Here is a 22248-nt window from a genome sequence, read left to right on the forward strand (position 1 = left end):
GTGGCCACCGGGGAAGAGCCCGCTGCCATTCTCTGAGCAGGCGGAGGCTGCCCCGCGAGCTCCGGCATTTGCAAAGTTGGCTGGTCAATGACCAAGGGCGCCGCGGGTGCGTGCAGGAGCCGCCGAGCCGTGTGGGACTTGATTTATGTCCACCGGCCCACATCGCAAGGGTCTGTGCGGTGACTGCTTGGGGGCTGAGTTGTAGTTCTTGGCTTTGGGGGGGGGTAAAAGCAGAAAACCGGGTAGTCTGAAAACTCTGGAACGCTCCCAATAAGGAAAACTTAAACTAAAGAGACGATTTGGCTGAGAGAAAGAGCTCAAGAAAACTGTTAGCTTGCACGTCCCAGGCTACGCCTGCCGGCTCATCTAGGACAGAAATGCTTAGGTTGCAAGGAAAGTCCAACATTGGACTCTGAAAATGGAGCACACTGTCCAGGGAAAAGTCATGTGGAAGGCGCAGCTCGCTCGTGCTCTTCCACGGCTGGCCGGGCTCAAGTCTGGGGGATAATAACGCCTTCCCCCGGTTGGGTGGAGAGCAGACCGAGTGCGCCTGGCTTGGGGTGTCAGATGCAGGAAAAGGGGAGCCCCCAATGCGTTCATCCCGGGATTTAATAAAAGGGGACGCCGCAATGTTGTGGACGGCAGCCGTTGCAGAGCTGGGATCACTTCTTCTGTAGTTAGAGATTCTCCTGCCAAGTTACCGTAGATCTCGAGACTGGAGACGCTGGAGAGGTCGGCGTGGTGCTGAGAAGTGTTGTCACTGCTGCAATAAAATCCATATTTTATGGGGAGTTAAATGCAGGTCTTTGCTCGTGCAAGGAGCTGGCTGGTCCCGAGTTAACTACTACTGAGGACATTCAAGAACCAAGAAGTTTAATCCTCAGGAATGGCCACCCATTTTTCTCTCCCACTCTTTTTTTAAGGGCATTTTAATTATAATGGTATACAGAGTATATCAGATCCTGTCTTCGCCAATCTTTACCTTCACTAGCTGAAGCACATAGTGTGGAAAGGAAGAGGTTTTTCCTGCAAGAATGTTGCAGGAGTGGCTGTTGTATACATCTATGGTTGTTCTGGAGGGTGAGACCAGAATATGGGCTTCCTGAGTTGCTAATTATTCAGGGGGTGCAAACTCCTCCCTGTGTTAGGAAAGAAACCCCGGGATATACCTAGTTAATGCACAACTCTTCCAAGAAGGAGTGATAAATATGCTTATATGAACAGTGCCAAGAGTTGCTTATTTTCTTTCTTTTCCTGCTGACAGCTTTACCTGAAAAGGAACACCCTTAGGATTCCACTTTGTGAGAGGGGGAAAAAAAAGAAAAAGAAAAAAATCTCTTCTAGTTTAGCTTGAGCATCCTCCTTTGTGTAAGAGCACTTGCCTGGCTCTATGTTTGCTGTTTGAGAGAGCCGGAAAACCAGTTGTGTGAAGAAAGCGGATATGATCGAGCAGATGTCTTCATTATGTCATAGAGAGGAGGGCAAAGTTTATGCCAGAGGCCAGATTTTCAATTCAGCCTCAGAAACTTAAAAGAAATCCAACAGTTGACTGGAAAATACAATCAACTAGGCTTGTTTCTCATTCCTTTTTGCTCTTTGGTGTGTTCTAATTAAAAAAGTATTGGGAGAAAATGAAAAGCAGATATTTTCCCACCTAATTTGGTGGTTCATGCCACACTCCTGAGGCAGAGGAAGTAACCAATTTACTTGGAAAAACTGAGACCAGCCCCCCATTTTTGAAGGAAAATGGTAACGGTTTAGTTCTACTGTATTTGTCTACAATTATCTTTTGCTGCCATTACAAGAAAGTGACAGTCTGGTGTCTCTATAGGGACTTTTAGTCCCTTTACTATCTGGCTTTTACACCAATTTATTGCAATTACATTTCACTATGCTAACTCTGCAAAGATAATATATGGAAACAAAATCATTTTCTACCAAGTAGCATGTACCCTACCTCCTCCACCCACCACTTCCATCAGCTTTGCAAGGAAAAACTTACTGAGGCACTCTTCCTTTTGAAGAAAAAAATTATCTTGCAAAATACTGCTTGAGACACTAGAAAACAGCTCCAATTTCTAGAAAGCACAGCTACTGTCACAGGGCATTAAATGACGCTTTGTTATTGTATCAATAAGTTCCAAAAACAGGTTCTGAATATTTAATTAGGGCTAATTGAGCGAGTGTCCCACATAGGGAATTTTTAAAAAGAGAGAGAAAATGTGACACATGTTCTCAGTAAAATCAGGTATCTTTCCAAGGAATTGAAAATTGTGGTCCCCCCTTCTGGCCCCTCGTTGCTTTGCAGTCATGAATGCCAATTTTCGAAGGCTACATCCTTTGAACTATTGAAACTTTTTGTAGTTGGAAGGGACCTCTAGTGGGTCACTCCATGCATTTCTCCCTGGAGTTCAGTTGCAGCATGGATTTTGTTGTCTAAGATAATAAAGGCACAAGAGCTTTTTCTGCAGACAAGTTAGTATTCTTCAAGCACTATCTTGATATTTGTAACAGGTCAAAATCATTATTATTGCAATTATTTCTATGATTCCTCTAATTTAAGAGATTTACAGGTAATTTTATAGTTTTCTGGGTATCTAGACTTTTAGTAACTGTTCTATTTCAAATGAAAGAAACAGTCAATTAATAAAGAATTTCTCATCATCAGTGTAATATGGATTTTCTTATTTTTGACTTTGCCAAGACTCTTTATCCTTCATTCTAATTTATCCACCAGTAATAATGACATTATAGTTAGAACTCCAAGAGTTCTACTAGAAGAACCCCCACCAATAAAGAAATATTTGCATAAATTTTTTTAATTACCACTTCAGAGATCCATGAATATTCACCAATTTTATTAAGCTAAAGGCATCTAATTCAAAGACGTTCCCATTCAAATAAGCATATGTCAAAAGTCCAAGAGATGTTTAGATGTATGTGCCATGTTTTTCCAATTTTTATTTTTTATTTCTTTCCTTGATGTATCACAGCACATTTTAGGTAACCTACTCCTTAAAATATTCTGCTTGGAACTTGGAGTAAGATAAGTTCTGTAGAGTGAATCAGCCTCTTCTGCTGACAGTCTGCAGGCTTCAACTTCCAATTTAAAAATCTGTTCTAAAGTTTGAAATGTGTTTCAAACGAGATAACATCCAGCGGAATCCAGTTGCCTTGTGCTGCTTGCTTAGTCATGGCTGCCTATTCTTTGGGGTCCATCAGAATTAGGGTCTTGCTTGTAAAAATAACAAGCAGTGACTCAGTCTGAACTGCATTTTTAATAGTGTTTCAGCCTAGTCAATGGCTACTGAGTCCACCTTACTCGCTTCACAAAAAAGTGAAAATGTAGATAGTCAAACCTTTTCAGGTTTACATTTTTTTAAAATAACAATTCTAAATACAAGAACTAAAGAACATTATGGTAATAGGTGAGGTGCAGAACACACACACACACACACACACACACACACACACACACGGCACCCAGTTGTGACACTGTTCTAATAATATTAGAGAAGAAATATAGAAATGCAGGGCTGGGCTTGATTTTCTTTTATTTTTATTTTGTTTTCTCCATTTTTTTTTAAGACAGATGAGAGGTTGAGGAACTTTTGTAGATCCAACTGGTAATATTTTTGTTTGAGCTTGCCTCATACAAAGATTAACTGGCCTATATTTTTTTAAGTTTCTATTCCTAAAGAAGGCTCTCTTTTTCAAAGCAGTCATATGAGGAACGTCAAGCTCTCACTAATTAACTACTGAGCCAAATGTATACAGCTTTTGCAACACTATCACCCACAAAGTAGGAAGATAAGGGAAGAGGAGGAAATACAAATAACCCTTCAAAAAAAAGTAATGCACCTTCATTTACTACAAAACTAAAAGAGTCAAGCTCTTAATGCCAAACTAGTTGTGTTAGAGAAATCCAGCGATAACCAATGGTCTAACTGTTCAAGACTGAGCTAGCAGCTGGGCACAGTGGCTCAAGCCTGTAATCCCAGCACTTTGGGAGGCAGAGGTGAGGGGATTGCCTGAGGACAGGTGTTCAAGACCAGCCTGGGCAACTTGGCGAGATCTTGTCTTTACAATAAATCAAAAATTAGCCTGGCATGGTGGCGCGTGCCTGTAGTTCCAGATACATGGAAGGCTGAGGTGGAAGGATCGCCTGAACTCAGCAGGTCGAGACTGTGGTGGCCGTGAGCATGCCCCTGCACTCCAGCCTGGGCAACAGAGTGAGACTCCAACTCCAAAAAAAAAGACTGAATTTACCAAAGAGATTTTCAACTCTTCCAACAAAGAAAACTTATTGAAGGATGAATGTTCTGAGCACACATTCATACATGCAGACACAGATGTAGGGGGCGCTGTGTCTTCATCTCCATAGATTATTAGAGATTATTATACCGTGTTTCATCTGTTTATTATCATTAAATGAACACTGTTGGGTGCTCGTTTCCTCTAGTAACCAGATCACCTTGCTGAGCTTTATAAGAATAGCTTAATTAAAGCCAGAATGCTACTATTAAATTTGATTTGAAATATAAATGGGCAGCACGAGTTGCAAGCTTTTCCAAATATACATGATGCTATCTTATGGAAGAGAACAGCTTATGAAAAAGAGGAGGAACATAAAATTAGCATATTCATCACTTGAAAAAAACAGTTTTTCTCTTTCTATAATTTCCTAAATTGGTAGGTCTGACCCAAAGAAATTCAAGAGACCTAATCAGTTATAGTAATGGAAGACAGTAAGGAAAAATTGAATTGAGGAAGTGTCCAAGTAAGTAAAATAGAAAGAAATAATTTTTTTTTTTTTTTGAGTCAGAGTCTCACTGTTGCCCAGGCTGGAGTACGGTGGCACACTCACGGCCACAGCAGCCTCTACCTGCTGGGCTCAGGTGATCCTTTGGTCTCAGTCTTCCAAATAGCTGGAACCACAGGCATGCACTACCATGCCCGGCTAATTTTTCTTGATTTATTGTAGAGAGGAGGTCTCACCATGTTTCCCAGGCTATTCCCGAACACATGGGCTCAGGCAATCCTCTTGCTTCCGCCTCCCAAAGTGCTGGGATTACAAGCATGAGCCACCATACCTGGCTAGAAAAGGTAAATTTTTACATAAAAGAGGAACACGAGAATAGAAATCGAATCCAAATTGTCATTTTTTACACAGGGTGCATTTTCCTCTCTATAAATAGTGCTAATATTAAATACAACTTTATAAACATGATTACAGCATTATCATGTATCTATACATACTACTCTACCATGGAATGCAGACTTGAAAATTATCTTTAAAAAATAACATTTGAAGGAGATAATTCTGGATGTATCATCAATCAATAAGTTATATGTTTTTTAAAAAGTGATCTGAAAGCTCATCAGAATCAAGGAAGAGATCTTCCTAATTTCTTTGAAGAATAACTTTTCCTTCTATTGTCTTTATTGTCCTGTAATTTAAAAAAATGTATACTTCTGATACCTGTGACCCAAAGTATACAGTAGTAGTACACACCAAATACCCCATGTGTCACCCATTTGGATCCTTTATGTGGTATAGCATGATGAAAGACTAAACTTACAAGACAACATACCTCCACTGCCACATGTTATGCAAGATTGAAAAATTCTGACCAGTAGACTCAGAATTTTTATACATCCAAATAATGATAATAACAAATCACAAACTAATCTTTATTGAGCCTATGTCACATACTGTTTTAAGTATTTAATATGCATTTTGCAAAGTAATAACTACACAGTAAGTCAAAAGGACACTGTTATACTTGTGTCTTTCTTATTTAGCCCTTCTTTGGTTCAAATGTCTAGGGAATCACTGTTTGAGCCAAGCACTTAATGAATGTGCTGTTAACAAACCCTTGTCTTAGAAGTAAGAATGTGACTCTCTCTGAGAACTACAGAGTACCAGAGGGCATGGGAATGATTTGATTATTTTGACCAGAGCAAGGCATATTTTAAACCTGAGGAAATTTTTTTAAAAAATCATTTGCAAGCATGCATCAGAATTTATAATTGTAGTAGAAAGCATTGTGTGGGTCATTGTCTAAACACGATGATGGTACTTTTTATAAGAACAAGGGATCTATCTTCTCCTTCCTTCAGAGACAGCTTCATGATGTAGGAGCTACTTTAGGGAGGTAGCTAAAAATGACACCTGTTCATTGCATTGACTGGAGAGGGGGCATCTCGACTTCACAGTACTGGCTTAGGACTTCAGTTCATTCGCAACTCATTGACATACTATGTACATACCATTTGTAAGTCTGGATAGAGCTGTATCTATTTCCTTCCTATCTGATAAATAAAAGTAATTATTTTCCTCTTTTATGACCACAATTTTGTTACTTTGTTACTATCATAATTCAATATCTGTATCAAATGATTTTCTTATCAAGTAAAATTTCACACACACACACACACACACACACACACACACCCCAAAAAGCACACACACAAAAAGAAAGAAGGGTAAAGGAAGGAAAACAAGGAGGAAGGGAGGGAGGCAGGGAAGGAAAGACCCTCAACATAATATATTTGGTTGACATTGATGAGCAATTGCTATTATATCCTATTCTTTCTATTGCTATCATTCAAAAAGTCATGTAGTTAATCTAGCCTTCAAGGAAAGTTTGATATTCAGAAATATAACCAGAGAATCTGAGACATGGGAAGGAACTTGGAGATGGTTTTACTCAAAACTCATCATTTACATAATGGCTAAAAAAAAAAGACTTATTCATGGATAGATTCATTTTGTTCTTGTATCTTTCTTTGCCTTCTGTAGCTTGATTTCTAGCCATTGGGTGCTATTGCTTTTTATTATCTCCACTTTATTTTGGCATTAAAAATTAAACAGGAACTTTAAATCTACAATATGGTTATTTATAAGTCTTCTGTGAATGGTATGGACAAGGAAACTTACAGTAAAAATGTCATGTGTTCATACATTTTGCAAAGTTCCTATTGCAAAGATTAAAAATTTCCTTCCAAATTTTGACCACTGCTAGGGGGACATATGATAAAGTTTGGGTTTTGTTTTATTTGTAATAGCCTGATGGCCATTTTGAGAAAGACAACTAAATTGCTCATTCCTGAGTTATCCAAAGTCATGTCTATCTTTGAAAAAAAAGTATTGGTCAGTGGCTAGATTTTAAAAAATGATGACAACCGATTGTGTTTTTCATAAATCTCAATTGGTTTGATTTAAAGAACTCAGACAATGACCTTCTCACTCCTCTAGAGTTCAAATGTCAATTCTTTCATGAAAGTGTATGGATAGATTACGATGGGTTTTTTTCCCTTGGAAAAATTAAAATTTTTCCTCTTTAAAAAATAAAATAAGACTGTTAATGTCCTCTTTAAAAAATAAAATAAGACTGTTAATGTTTCATGCAATCCAAAAATCTGGGGACCACAGGGTTAGACAACGAATGGCATCATGTTGAAAAATGACTGACCTAGTTCTCTTCCTTGTTATTTTGATGAACAAAGGTAAAGGGGAATTCTAATTATATTTAAGGCAGCCCAAAAGACAAACAAACAAAAACCATTTATTCAAAAAGTATCTTTGGATGCCTTAATTAAAATGTGTAGAGACTAATACTAATGTTTGGAATGCTAATATGATCTTTGGCCATATAATAATATGCTTATGGCCAGAATGTGTCATAAATAATTGCCCACTTGATTACATAGCAAATAGGAAACAAAAAGTTTTAAATTTATATCTAACTTGATAAGCTGCAGCAAACAAATCACTTTAACCATATAAATTATAAAAATAGGCTGGGTGCGGTGGATCCCAGCACTCTGGGAGGCCTAAACAAAAGGATTGCTTGAGCCCAGGAGTTCGAGACCAGCCTGAGCAACATAGCGAGACCTCTTCTCTACAAAAAAATCAAAAAAGTAACCAGACATCATGGCACACACCTGTAGTCCCAGTTACTCAGGAGATTGAGGCAAAAGGATTGCCTGAACCCAGGAGGAAATTATAGTAGTATGCTATAATAGTGTCACTGCATTCCAGCCTGGATAACAGTGAGAGCCCAGCTTTAAAACAAAAATTATAAAAAGGGTGTCTTTTTTACCCAAAAGTGAACTTCGTGTAATTGTGAACAAATAAAAATTTCCCAACATGCTGATTTGTATTCTGAGGTATGAATTTTCACTTCAAAAGGCAAGTGCCTTCTAGCATATAGTATAGATTTCAGTCATGTAAATGAGCTTATCATATTTTTAACTGCAAAGCTTAAACTTCATTTTGCAGGATTAAAAAAAGAGAGAGTGTGTTTCATTAATCTACTATCATCCATTTTATAAAATGTTTGAAACTGCTCAATTTCACATTCAACTAAAATATCCTAAGCTCTCCTTAGCAACAGGTTCTAATTTAACACTGATCAAAATGGTGTGCGGTCAGACTAATTACCAATGCAAAATGATAAAATCCACCATGACTTAGATTACTGATGATTCTTCATCTGAACCAAGTCGAGCTACTGTAATTATTCTCATGTTAAGCCACTTGTTTAAAAGTATCTAGTTGGGATTTCATCAGTGTTTCATAAAGAATTAATTATACAAGGGTGGCCTTGAGATAAATATCAGCTCCACAATTTCACTCTCTGATTCACCTGCCTTTTTATCAAAAAAAGAAATATTGGGGGCAAGTCCAAATTGTCTAGCTATCCTAATTTTTAATTAGGACCTGCCTTAACACAACTCGTGGGGCACGTCAACAGAATGAAGTGGAATTACTTACTAGTGAGTGTCCTCCAGAGGCGGTGGTCCCAAACCTCCAAGTACAGGAAGTTTTTGTTCTGCAATAACTTTTGCATTCATAGAAAGTATATTTACCTGCAAGAAAACTGCATTTAGGGTAGAGTGGAGGAATGTCAAATACAAACGTTATATTTTAAAGTTTTGTCTTATGATATTTTTTCTTCTTGAAGCTCACTTTTAATTCTCAAATACCACACTCTAAAATATCTTTCCAAAAAACACCATGGTTTGTTTTTCTTAGACAACTCCCCCACCCCTTGAATTTCAATGGGCATATACTTTAAAAGTACAATGTTCTGAAAAGCAATGAAATTAAAGAGATGATCATAGAACAAGGGTGGACAGTGCAAGGTGTCTAGTGGTGATTTGAATGACCACTTTCTCCCCAAATGTAATACGGAAGTGGACAGGTACTTTACTTAAAATATGAAGTTGAAAGCTACATAAGAATAAAATGCTCTCAAGCGACTGAGTTTAATGTGATGTAATGAAAGATTTTTATGTAGTGGGCAGAGAGAGGAGAAATTATTGAAACCCTAGGCTGGATTAATTGGGCACTATAGAATAAAAAGTTTGCTATGTACCTTTGATGTTGTGAACACTAATTGAGCATATGTTTGCTTCCCAATTTGTCACTAAACTAAAATGGATTTTTAAATAGCTTATTTTTTTTTCCTCTATATGATCATCTTTTCATCATGGCTGGTTAGAAAAACCAATCACAGAAGACAAGAGCCAAACCTGTCCTGTTTTGTAATTAAGAAATATGAACTGATATGCATGATGTTATGAAAAAAGACTTTAAAGCAAGGAGTGAAATTTGAACGGCGCATTAAACTCAACAACCCAAAAAAAGCAGCCATGCAGCTCTGACTAAGGAGATGCTGTGCTTGTCAAATACATTCCAATTTAAGTTTTTCCTGATTGACAGGTATCCTTAGGAATGCTATTCAGTCAAGACTTTTGGAAAATCCATTATTTGATTCCCTGCACAGCAAAAGCCCACCTGATACAAATATAAGATGCTTTATGAAGTAGATAAATCCAGGCTGGGGGGGAATGAGGTAATGGTTTTAAAATATCACTTCTGCATCTCAAGATCAGAGATTTAAGATGAGGGCATCACTAGTAACTGTAAGCACATAGTGAGGGCTCAATAAATGCTTACTAGGTGAAATTCTTCTCACATAAGCTACAAAAGCATCTCTTAAATATTTTTCCAACTGATTTCCTTTTCAAGCTCACTCATGCCAGTGAAAATATTACTTTTCTATCTTGTGCAAACAACTTAATTTTTAATAATTCTAACTGTTTTAAAAAAAGCCTATTTCAATGGAAACCCTATCCATGGTGTCCTGAGAGCCAGAGGGACTGAGCAGGTTGATAGGGCTGCTCAGCTTTAAAAACCGGGGCCACCAGCCCTCTCCTTCCTCCAGGCAGACTTTTTATTAAAGTTGGTATTAAACATTGTTGCCTGGAGCCTGATTAACAATTTATGCCTCCCTAAGCAGATTAGCAGAAGTCTGTCATTTTGATTTTTTAATTCTTAGTTTGTGTTTGGAAACGGAATGTACCTCTGAGTTTACACTTTCAGTATGTTTTATTTTTCAGAATTCATGCCTAAACTAAACATTGTCCTTACCAAGACTGTTTTTCTTTTACAGTTTTAGTATCCATGTGTGTTGCTGTATATTTCTATAATAAATAAAACAATTGCTTATTTGCTAAGTGGGTGACTTTTTTTCACCTCTCATTCAAATAATCCTATATGTTCTTTTAAAAAAGTATTTTGAATTCTGTTACTTGAGTAAAAATAAGAAAGATGATTGTGAAAATGGAGTAAGATAATAATAAAACCTAACACCTGAGATCATTTACAGTATTTCAGGCACTATTCTAACTATCTTACATGAATGTTCACAACAAGGCTTTGAAGTAAATACTGTCAATCTTGTCAATTTTAAAGATAATACTGGGGAACAGAGCAGTTAAGCAACTTGCCCAGGGTCACACAGCTCGTGATTTTTGGAGATAAAATTGAATCCTGGCAGTCTTGAGAACCCATTCTGTTTTAACTATAACATTCTTGTGCCTTTTATGCTAATACATACTCAGATAATAGATAATGGGTAGGTAAATAGATAGATAGATAGATAGATAGATAGAGTTAGAGTCAAGTATATACATGACAAATATGAAAAAAGTCAAAGGTGTAGGGATTACATATGTGTGTGTGTGTGTGTGTGTGTGTGTGTGTGTGTGTGTGTACATATATCTATTATATGTAACATGCTCAATTTCTCAGGACTAAAAATGTGATTAGAAAATTCATCTTTCCTTTTCATCCCTCAGTGAGTGCATCAGTATATTCTATAACATGTGAGCTCAATTCATTATAACTCAAAGTAACAGATTTCAACCTCACAGAGGCCTTCTAGCCTTAGGCGTGGCTCTTCACTTTAATTTGAGTTAGTCTTGTAATCACTTACTGTTAGTCCCAAGGGTAACCTGGCAAGAGTGTTTGAAAGGTTCAGATTCATCATCCATTAATTTATTCATTCTATAATATTTACTGAGGGCCCCCTGTGCTCAGTGCTGAAGTGACAGTAGGTAACAAGACAAACATACATAGACCAGCAATTTGGGGAAAATAGTCAGATTCTTTCTTCATACTCTATGCGAGACCAATAATACCAGCTTCATGTATAATGAATAGGATATTCAGAGGTGATTATATTTTCTTTTTTTCCCTATACTTACATCTTCCCTGAATGCCAAAATTAGCTTTTTGAGTTTCATGATCTGTAGGGTTTCTATTCATTTTTAAGTTTGAACCTCTTGCAGAGCTTAGAAAGAAACACCATATCCATCTTCACTACCAAAGCTTAATATAGTTTTATATTTTTGAAGGCATACCTCAGAATATTTTTATAGTGTTTCCTTCACTAATCTCTACAATTTCCTTAATGATTTTGTCATAAAGCACAAAGCGGTACACATACTGGTCAGTAGAAATACATTTCAGCAAGAAATCACTTTACACAAGAAGACTAGTTGAAGTTTAGGATCTAGGTGATGGAATTTCAATTCAATTCACCCATTTAATGAATACTTTTGGGTAAGGCATTGTGTTGAGTGCCATGGATTGTGCTTTAATGTCAGGTAGGATGCAATATGTCATCAATATGAAATATGACAGTTCAAAGGTGCCATTTGAGAAAGTTATTCTGTCCAGATTGAGTCTTTTCAGTTTTGAAATAGAATGGGATCCACCACTGCTAACTCGAGAATTTAATATGTTGACACTCAAACTCAGTACTAATATTCAGCTAACCAGTGCTCCTAATCCTTTATATCTGGCCAAATCTTACTGGATCTTCAGGAAAAAGGCCAAGAATCTGCCGCTCCACAAAGTTTTCTCTGACCTCCACCTACCTACCCTGCTCTCAGCTTAAATTTTTCATGGAGTAATTGTGTAATAGCCTTTACTTCATCTCAATGTAACTATAAAAACTTCTTTTCAAAAGTCTCTATATGACTGTCTGGCTCTCACCTATCACGATAAGGTCACTGACTCTTCCTTTTACCACTAGGGGCTAGCACTACTGGGGGTGCCAAAAATATGTCTACACATTTGAAGAGATGTTATCTATGTATTACTTTCAGTTTGCCATAATCAAAAATATCTGGATGCTGACGGTAACCACTCTAAGCACCTCTTGTAATTGCAGAAGTCAAATGTGACTTGTATTCATCTATAATTTTAATATTTTTTCTTTTCTTAAAATGTGTATAAATTTTTCACACCCTTTGTATTTTTTACAAATGGCAAGGACACATTAAACATATGTTGAAAGAACTAATAAAAGGAGCTCATAATGAAACTCTGGACTACATTTATATATTTTTTATATTATTCAGGTTGAAGTTAGTTTTTTTTTTCTTGATATTTGATTTTCTTTGGGTAAATTGTGGGAATACACTTAAGAAGCAAGAAGTTTGGGCCAGCCTTCTAGAATGCTCAAAGTGTACACCCAACAGAAGGGAAATATTCCCAGGATGACCTTTTGGCCAAATGTCTTAAATAAGGTTACAGATTCTATGACTGATGAGTCTCCTAACAAATTAATCAAGCATCCTATCTGAAAGTTGACATTTCTTTGGTCACTCTACTTGTTCAAGGCATTAAATTGTTTACAGTTTTTTATTTATGTGTCCATGGTAAAAACTGTGGCTGTATATTTTTTCTCATTGATGTAGGCTAGTATGATAAACCTTGGTTATCTTTTAGTTTATTCTTGACCTATAGCAGTACATCAAACTGAATGTCCAAAAAAAAAAAACTGTGGAACACTCTTATGTATGTGTTTCATGAGCAAAATTATTTTTTCCTTAAATTCCTACCCTGAAAATGTTTCTTGAGGTTCTATAGGAAGTCTAATACCATATTCTGTGTGCCTTGTTGTAACCTTGAACATGACTGTACAAAATAGGTTGAATTAAATTCAACTGATTTTGTAGTCCTATTTCATTCCTTAAGTGGCAGTCAATGCATGGAATAGGATCTTCATGAATATTGCTTGGCAGTGAAATATGCAGTTCAACCCAGCTTTATCGGAGCATGCCAAATGTTCTATAAGGTTGTAAGATAAAGCAGGAGAGGTTTGGATGGTTTTTCTTATATGTCCCCTATTTAATGTGATATTCATCATACTGAAGTCAAAGGTACACAAAGAATTTTAAACTTACTAATCAATAAGATAGAAATTAGCTTGCTTTACATAAGTGGATTTCCTAGACTGGAGTAGGTACCGTGGTATCTTTGGCAAATTTTCTACTGCATCTCCCCAATGTGGGAAATTATAGCTTCCAAGGAAAAGGAATACAAAATGTGGGCTCTGAAAAACTGGATCAGTGATTCCCAGCATTGCCTTTCTGCCTCTATATTAAAAGGTCTCTTGATTAATACCTTCTAATCAGTAACTTCTCTCATCAACACACGTCATCTAAACCAGCTCAGAGTATTTCTCTCCCACACAGCACACTCCCAACTTTAGAATGGGAAGTAGAGAGTTAAAGGATTTTCAGGCATGATTAAACTAGTGGGATTAAAGCAGAAGCCAATAAGTAACCTTATTAACAGGGAAAAGGTGATCAGAAAAGTGAGCTTCAATAATTCATGTTCAGCATCCTAAAGAACTAATTGCTTCTTACTCTTATCCACTATGTGTTTTCAACCTGTGTATTAGGATACTTTGGCTGTAAGAGAAAATTTCATTTCAAATGAGATTAAAAATAAATAAAATTATTATTTTACATAAGAGACAGTCTATAGGAAAGCAAGCTCCAACTGACCCATTAGATCAAGGCTAGGACCCAAAACTCAGGATCTTTCTGTCTCCCTCCTGCTATCCTCAGTATCAAAGTCATTCCTCCAGTAATTGCTCTCAGAGTTTAAGATGGTTGCCAGTAGCATTTGGAGCTACATGCTTCCTTATTCTTGTCTAGCAGAAAAGAGAAAAAAATCTCAATCGAGGATTAAGAGTTGTGTCTTTCAGTCCACCGAACTGACTCAGGTTATATGACCACCCTGAATACAATATCAGTTGCTGGGAAATTCCAGGTGCTATATGGCTTTTTAGACTACAAGTGCATTCTTGGGATCGACTTCCTTTAAATTGTGTGTAAGCCCAGCACAGGGGCTCACGCCTGTAATTCCAGCACTTTGGGAGGTGGAGGCAAGAGGATTGCCTGAACCCAGGGTTTCAAGATCAGCCTGGAAAACATGATGAGACCTTGTCTCTACAATAAATAAAAAATTAACCGGGCATGGTGGCGCATGCCTGTAGTTCCAGCTACTATGAAGGCTGAGGCAGAAGGATTGCCTGAGCCCAGCAGGGTTGAGGCTACAGTGCACTCCACTGCACTCCAGCCTGGGCAACAGTGAGACTCTGACTCAAAAATAAATAAATAAATAAATAAATAAATGTGTGTGTGTGTGTGTGTGTGTGTGTGTGTGTGTGTGTGTGTGTGCGCGCGTGTGTGTGTGTGTTTACAGAAAGAAGATACCTGAACAAAACTGGGATTCTATTTGAAAGAAAGAAAATGGTGAGAAAGAGATGCTGGGTAGTCAATAAACACTCCACCACAATTTAGTCACTTGGAATCAGTATTGCTGATACTAACTGCTACTGATACTAAGCTGATACTAAGCGAAAATATATAAGTACAGTCATGGGTGTCTACAGAAGATTGGTTTTGGAACCCTCTGACCCCTAGCAGATACCAAAATCTGAGGATGCTCAAGTCCCAGAAATAAAATTATATAGTTGCCGGGCTCAGTGGCTCAGCCTGTAATCCCATGCCTTTGGGAGGCTGAAGTGAGTGGATTGCCTGAGCCCGCGGGTTCGAGACCCGCCTGGGCAGCGAGACCTCATCTCTACAATAAATCAAAAAATCAGCCGGGCGCGGTAGCACATGCCTGTAATTCCGGCTACTCGGAAGGCAGAGGTGGAAGGATCGCAGGAGCCCAGCAGGTAGAGGCTGCGGTGGCCAGGAGCGGCCACTGCACTCCAGTCTGGGCCACAGAGTGAGACTCCAACTCAAAAAAAAAAAAAAAAAATTATATTATATAGTATTTTCATTTAAGCTATGTACATCCTCCCACATACTTTAAAGCATCTCTAGATTATTTATAATACATAATACAATGTAAATGCTATGTAAATCGCTGTTTATTGTATTTTTGTATTTGTATCATTTTTATTGTTGTTTTGTTATCTTTATCATGCCTCTTTTAAATATCATTAATCCGTGGTTGGTTGAATCTGCGGATGGTGAACATGTGGATACAGAGGGCCGACTGTATTATATCAGTGAAGGATTCAATGAGATTCAGTTTAATAAATTATAGCTTTAGACATAATAGATAACAGGGCCAAAAGCCACTTATTCTGTGAGTGAGAGTTACCTGCACAATGGCAATTGAGAGCCATACTTACCTATTTGAATAACCTCTGTTCCTATCTTTTATTTTAGTCTGTGCATGAAATGGGTGTTTGGTGTGTTTGTTTTGGGAATAGACTGACTAGAAATACATCACTGTCCAAAAAGAAAACATTTTTTTTTCATCTAGGGATTTGAAACTTAACTAGCTGGAAGGAAAACATAATTTCAGTTTGTTCTCATAGTCTCATTTAGAAAATAACCTTAAGAGATTCAAAGGACACCATGCCATGTGAGCACTTTCCTTGCTCTGCAGAGGGAGGGGGAGGATTGGCTTGGACTTTAACTTTACTAGAAAGTTCTGAAGTGTTTTCTTAAGCAAAATTTTTGCCTTTAGCTCTGTCCTAACCACTGGAGATTTAAGAAACTTGTAAAAGGCGTTCTTTAAAAATAGAACCACAAACACAATTTTCTTTTTTCTTTCTTACTATAAATATCCCAAATCCTTCCTGAAGAAAGGTTTGGGGTTTTTTTTCTTTTAGGTTTTATTTGAAAGGTAAATAAGCTGAAATGCAGATGTTTATCTAAATCCAAGTCAAAACAAAATGAAAAATAATTATAAAATGTAAAATAAAAAGCCAACAGAGTTCTATTCCTATTATTCAGCAAAAGTGAAGATCTGTGGTTGCTTTCTTACAAATTTAGGTAGTTGTGATATAAGCCATACAACAGGACGTTCCTGAAATTGAATAAAATCTAAAATTTTAATTGTTTCCCCCAATCTTATTTGTATTCCTCTAGAACTAACTTTGCCACAGTGTGAGTTCACCTTTTGGCAAATGTAGCTATGACCCAAAAGAAAGTCTTTTTTTGTTGTTGTTCCTAAGAATCTGAGGACAGAATTAAGGAACCATGACCATAAAAGCTTTATGTTTAACTAGGAGATGAGCTATATGTGCATGAAATTTGGAGAAAAGGGGGCATCTCTATCACTGAGCTTTTCAACTGTCCTACTTTTCTGTGACAAAGGGAGTTCCAGGTTGACTATGTAGATACAATGACTACTCCAGGACAGGTGGCCTATCGGACATTTCTCTAAGTGCAGTTTCCCCCAACACAATGATGATAACGGCAGTTTTATCTTCATAAAGGTGTTGTGAGGAGTAACTCAGATGATGCTGAGAAGAGCTTCAGCTTGGTGCCTAGCATGTAGGAAGAACCCCTAAAATGTTAACTGTTTCTGCTGCTGCCACTGTTATTGTTATCATTATTTCTTCCCATTGTTCAATCACCTTGGGGGTCTTGGGTGTTTTTAAGCATCCTGCAAGGTTTTTAAAAACATTTTTTTCACTATTTGGAATGAGCGACAACTTTTTTCATGTCACAAATGCAGTGTGCCACCGGGGGCAATATGCCCATAATTTCTGCTCACTGAAACTTGATTTGGCTGAAACAGCAATGTGCCAAATGTGGCTGAAATTCAGAATTTCCTCAGAGCTTCTTTATCACCATTCCCCAGAAAATCTGCAACCCAGTTTTATTTCTCATTTGGGCTCGTGAAGGTGTGAACCAACTGCAGCCAAAATGAAGTAAGAATGGAAGACGTGAATTCTGTTCAGAAGTGGTTGTCTTGGCCTGTGAGTATTACTCTAACCAGTTTGCCAGTCTGCCCTTGTCCATGGGGTAATGACTGGAGAAAAGCAAAAGATTACAACACTGAGCATCAAAAACACGTGGTGCTCATATAAGCACGCATGCACGCACATACACATACAGAATAGCTCCGCTACCAAAAATGCCTCAAATAAAATAGGGAAAATGAGTTACAACTCTAGAAATCAAGGCTACAGCTGGTAAAAGCTGCTTTTCTAGCCCAACTCTGTGCCCCCAAACACCTCCCTTTGCTATTCCCAGCTCCTGTTTTTCCAGCAGTCACTCATTCACTCGCATAATTCCTTTTCTTTCACCAAGAGCTTTATGTCACCAGGAAAATTCTCGAAAAGGACTGGCAGAGGGCATTTTGAATGCATATTCCTTAAATCTGAAAACACAAGATGCAAGTGACATCACTGGCTGGATAGCGAGTGATGGGAAAGAATGTCAGAACCCAAACAAAAAACGGAAGTACAGAATGAAGCCTGCAGTACACCCATCAGAAAATTTCCCAAGCAGCACAAGTTGCAGACATTCAAATGTGGGGCAGATGCATTTTATCACAAGGATGAAAGGTTTAAAATCAGGATAACATCTCCAGACCACACTTGAAGACATTAACTGTTGGTGTCTCTATCCTGTATGGTGCTCAGCAGGAAACAGGGGTGCTGCTTACCTCTTGGGTGAAAGGCTCTGGAAACTGGGTGGTGGGTTTTAGCGTGGTGGGTAAAGAAAAGCAGCAGACTGTTAAGTGAAAGAAGCAGCCAGGTCTGAGCAATAAACTGCTGCTTAAACAGGTTTACACAGAATGTGATTGTATGTCTTTTTAACAGCCTCTAAAAGTCTTTTTTTTAAAGCCTTTTCGGAAGTAGTTTCCTCTTTTCCTGTTGGACTGTCAGTTGGCAGATGCCTCTGGGAAAGGGGGATCTGCTTTCTAAAAGGCTCTTAAATAATGTTAGTTAAAAATTACTTTTAAAGTTATCTGCTGAATAGCACATTGCCCTCTTCCTCTTACCCTCCCCAGCCCTATCTGATTTGCCAGGTACTTCCTTCAAAAAGCCTGTCGTTCTTTGACACCTGTGCTGACATATCATCCCCCCTCCCACCCGCTCCTGGCAGGCACCTGCCAATTCTCATTGAAAAATGATTGCTAAACATTTCAGCACCAGCTCGCAAGAAGAGTTCCCTCCTCCGCCCATTGGCACCATAGCAACCACCATTGTTCCCCATAATTGTGAGTCCAAGCCTTCTACTTTGTAACTCTCTGCCCCCTTGGCCTTCATAGGTTCTGGAACAGCACAAGGAGGGAGGGCTGGTCTTCAAAGGACATTGATTTACCCAAGGGAGACTTAAGGACCAGAAAGATGTACAGAAAGGAATCATCACCTTTAAAAACACACACACACACACACACACACACACACACACACACACACACACACACAAACAGGCTGGGGAAAAGCCAAACGCATTGGGCAGTGCTGCTGATTCCAGAAAAAGTAACAGGGCATGTCAAACAACTCAACCGTTCTTGTTTTTAACGTTTTTCAGGATTGAATTCTGCAAGCCATTTTCCTGCATCTTCAGGGAAAAACAACAACAGCAAAAAATCATCCATGTATTTTTAAAAGGCATTAAGTTTAGCTCTGACACCCAAGAGTAATGGTCCCTGATCTAAGCCCCAACCTCCAACTAGGGAATTCAGATGAGGCTAATAGTTGTTGCACAATCAGATCTGTGTCACATATTGAATATAGGTCAAAGGATGACTTGTTCCCTGCAGAAAACAAAAATAATCTTTCTAAGACACCATTTCATATTAGCATAAGCCCATATGCTCAGGATCACAAAGAAATTATGTTATATCTAAAAGAAATCACATTGGGAAAAAATCACATTGGATAAAAATCACATTCAAAGATAATGCATTTGGCAATGGAACTACATTTTCGTAAGCCTTTATTTACTGGTTGCAGATAAATTTTGACCTGAAATTAATAAAAAAACAAAAAAGGGAGCGTATCCTGGCAAACTTTTTGAAACTCATATGAACTGCCAACTTTAAATGATTTTATACTATGACTTTTCCTCTTGCTACTTTTTAAATGTCTAGCTTCAAAATGTTTGAAATTTTTATGTAAAACATCACAATTCATATTATTTCATTCATGAAATCCAGTGAAATAGATCATCACATATGTGAATGATTAGATTTAATTGTTTTTATCTAGTTGCTACACTTGAAATTAGAGTCCTGCTACTGAGAAGATATGTGACCCACTTTGGGATAAAGTGGCAACTTCTTTCTACTGTAATTCTCTCTGAATATTCTCTTGAATGATACCTATCATTAATGTTAATATATTTTCAACTGCAATTTTAAGAAAAGTCCTTTATTAAGTACCAATCAACTAGTTAGTGATGCGTTACATGACATTCTACTTTTTTATGGAAAATACTTAATGAATTTTTAAACTCCTCTAAATACAATATCATATAGAATTAGATACTCATTTATTAAGCCATCATAAACTGCTGTGGGTTTGAACATTATTCAGCCTTTGCTTCAATATCCCTTTAGGGATATTGTTCCTAAACTGTATCCCTGAAATAATTTAAAACACAACTTTTTGTTTTAACTATTCGTACCTTCAAGAATGTAGTGAAAGGGTACCATCAATATTGAGGTGATAAAAAATGTAAAACCAAATAGCTTGGCGCCAATTCAATTCTACCATGTAAAATAATCACTCACTGAAACAAACCAATGCTTTAAGGATGTAATCTAATAAAATATAACTCTGATCAAATTAGATAAATTGAGAATTCTATGTGCCATGTGCAGAAGACTCATTACTTGTTCCAAAACAGTGATTTTTATGTCTCCATGTCATGTCTCCATGACAAAGTAAAGAGCTTTGTCACACATATGCAAATTCAGGGTAGAAACTAAGTTTAGGAATCAAAGCCTTCGTCTGGACACTCTCTAGCAGGGTGAGCATGAATAAATCACTCAGTCTCTTTTTCCCTCACTCTCCTGCCTCTTTAAAAATTATTGTGAAGATTAAATGAGATATATGCAAAGCCTTTGCACAGTTCTTGGCTCATATAAGTACTCAATAAATCTTGGTCATTTTTATGATTATTTCCAGTCTTAAAAATCTATACAAGAATGTTTTTACTCATAAGCAGACCCTGATCACTGGTCACACGGGCACAAAGGTGGAATGGGCAGACTCTGGACACTGCTAGGAGAGGGAGAAGAGGAAGGGGGGCAAGTGGCAATACATTGGGTACCTGGTCCACTATCAGGAGGCAAGAAGGCCAGCAAGAAACCCAAACTTCACCTGCTTGCAACTTACTTACATAGTAAATCCTTATTTGTACCCCACAACTCTAAAATTAAATTAATTAAAATTTTTAAAAGCTTTGATAATGATAAATATGACTCCTAGAACTTTATACACATGCTACATACCACACCACACCACACCACACACCAAACACATGTAAGGAAAACACCCAGCTCCCTTCAGCTTAGATTATCCAATTTAAGAGTGCACAAAAAAGTTCCACATAGGAAGTGAGACAGATGGCCTAAAACCTATATTTTCTGACAATGGCTGTGCTTTAAAACACACAGTTGCAAAGCAAGAAGGCTCTTTGATTTTTTTTCAGAATCTCTGCCCTCTAATACCAGGAGTATAAAGGGATCTTAAGTGTTTACAAGTTCTACCAGAGACTGTAACCTACGGTATTATTTAAATCATTCATTTATACACACACTTAATACAGTTTTAGAACTTAAAATACATCTGTGTTGTTTTGGTTTTTAACTTTGGATTTTTTTAAATAATGGGATTTCAGGGCATAAGAAGTTTGTTTGCCATCTAATGGTTATTTTGTCAATCCAGTTTGCACATAAACATTGCAGTAAATCTCTTCAGCGAAAAATGTTGTATCTCTAATACTGGGGTCAGCAATCAGGCCAAATCCAGCCACTGCCTCCTTTTGTGTGACGTACAAGGTAAAAATGGTTTTACATTTTTAAGTGGCTAAAAAAAATCAAAAGAAAAATAGTATTTTATGATTATAATACATATTATTTTTTATAAAATTCAAATTTCAGTGCCCATAAGTAAATTTTTTTGGAAATTTTACATATTATCTATGGCAGCTTTCACACTACCACAGCAGAGTTGAGTAGTTGCAACAGAGATTGTATATGGCCCCCAAAGCCTGAAATCTTTGCAATTAAGCCCTTTAGAAAAGAATCTGTTGATTCCTGCTGCAATAGATATAGCAAGCCCTGCTACCAAAAAAAAAAAAAAAAAGGACCAGCAACATTCAACTCAGAAAGAGGTTTTACACCAAAAATTCATATGGATATCAGTTGTCCATGAAAACCGAGTAACAAATAACAGTTTGACTCCTGGGCTAGCCCACAGATATTGATTAACATATAATTTATTTTTTTTAACTTTTTATTATTATTTTATTTTAAAGAGGGTATGACCGGGCACAGTGTCTCAAGTCTGTGATCCCAGTACTTTGAAAGGCCAAGGCTAGAGGATTGCCTGAGTCCAGGGGTTCTAGACCAGCTTGGGCAAATTGGTGAGACCTGGTCTCTACAATAAATCCAAACTTATTTGGGTGTGGAGGCGCCCGCCAGTGGTTCCAGCTACTTGGAAGGTTGAAGCAGAAGGATCGCCTGAGTCCAGCAGGTCGAGGATGCAGTGGCTGTGAGTATGCCCCTGCACTCCAACCTGGGCGACAAGAGTGAGACTGACTCAAAAAAAAAGAAAAAAAAAAGTGGATTACAATTCAAAATTAGATATATAAGTGGTC

The 22248-nt window shown here is 37.6% G+C and overlaps 1 protein-coding gene across 1 annotated transcript in view; it reads left to right on the forward strand.

Moving 5' to 3' along the window:
• The window catches only part of CDH6 (cadherin 6), a 136526-nt gene that overhangs the window by 442 nt on the left and 113836 nt on the right, over positions 1-22248 (forward strand). The window lies entirely within an intron of this gene.

The sequence above is a fragment of the Carlito syrichta genome, unplaced genomic scaffold (genome assembly GCF_000164805.1).
Source record: "Carlito syrichta isolate Samal-C Ts95f unplaced genomic scaffold, Tarsius_syrichta-2.0.1 Scaffold288841, whole genome shotgun sequence".
Classification (NCBI taxonomy): Eukaryota; Metazoa; Chordata; class Mammalia; order Primates; family Tarsiidae; genus Carlito; species Carlito syrichta.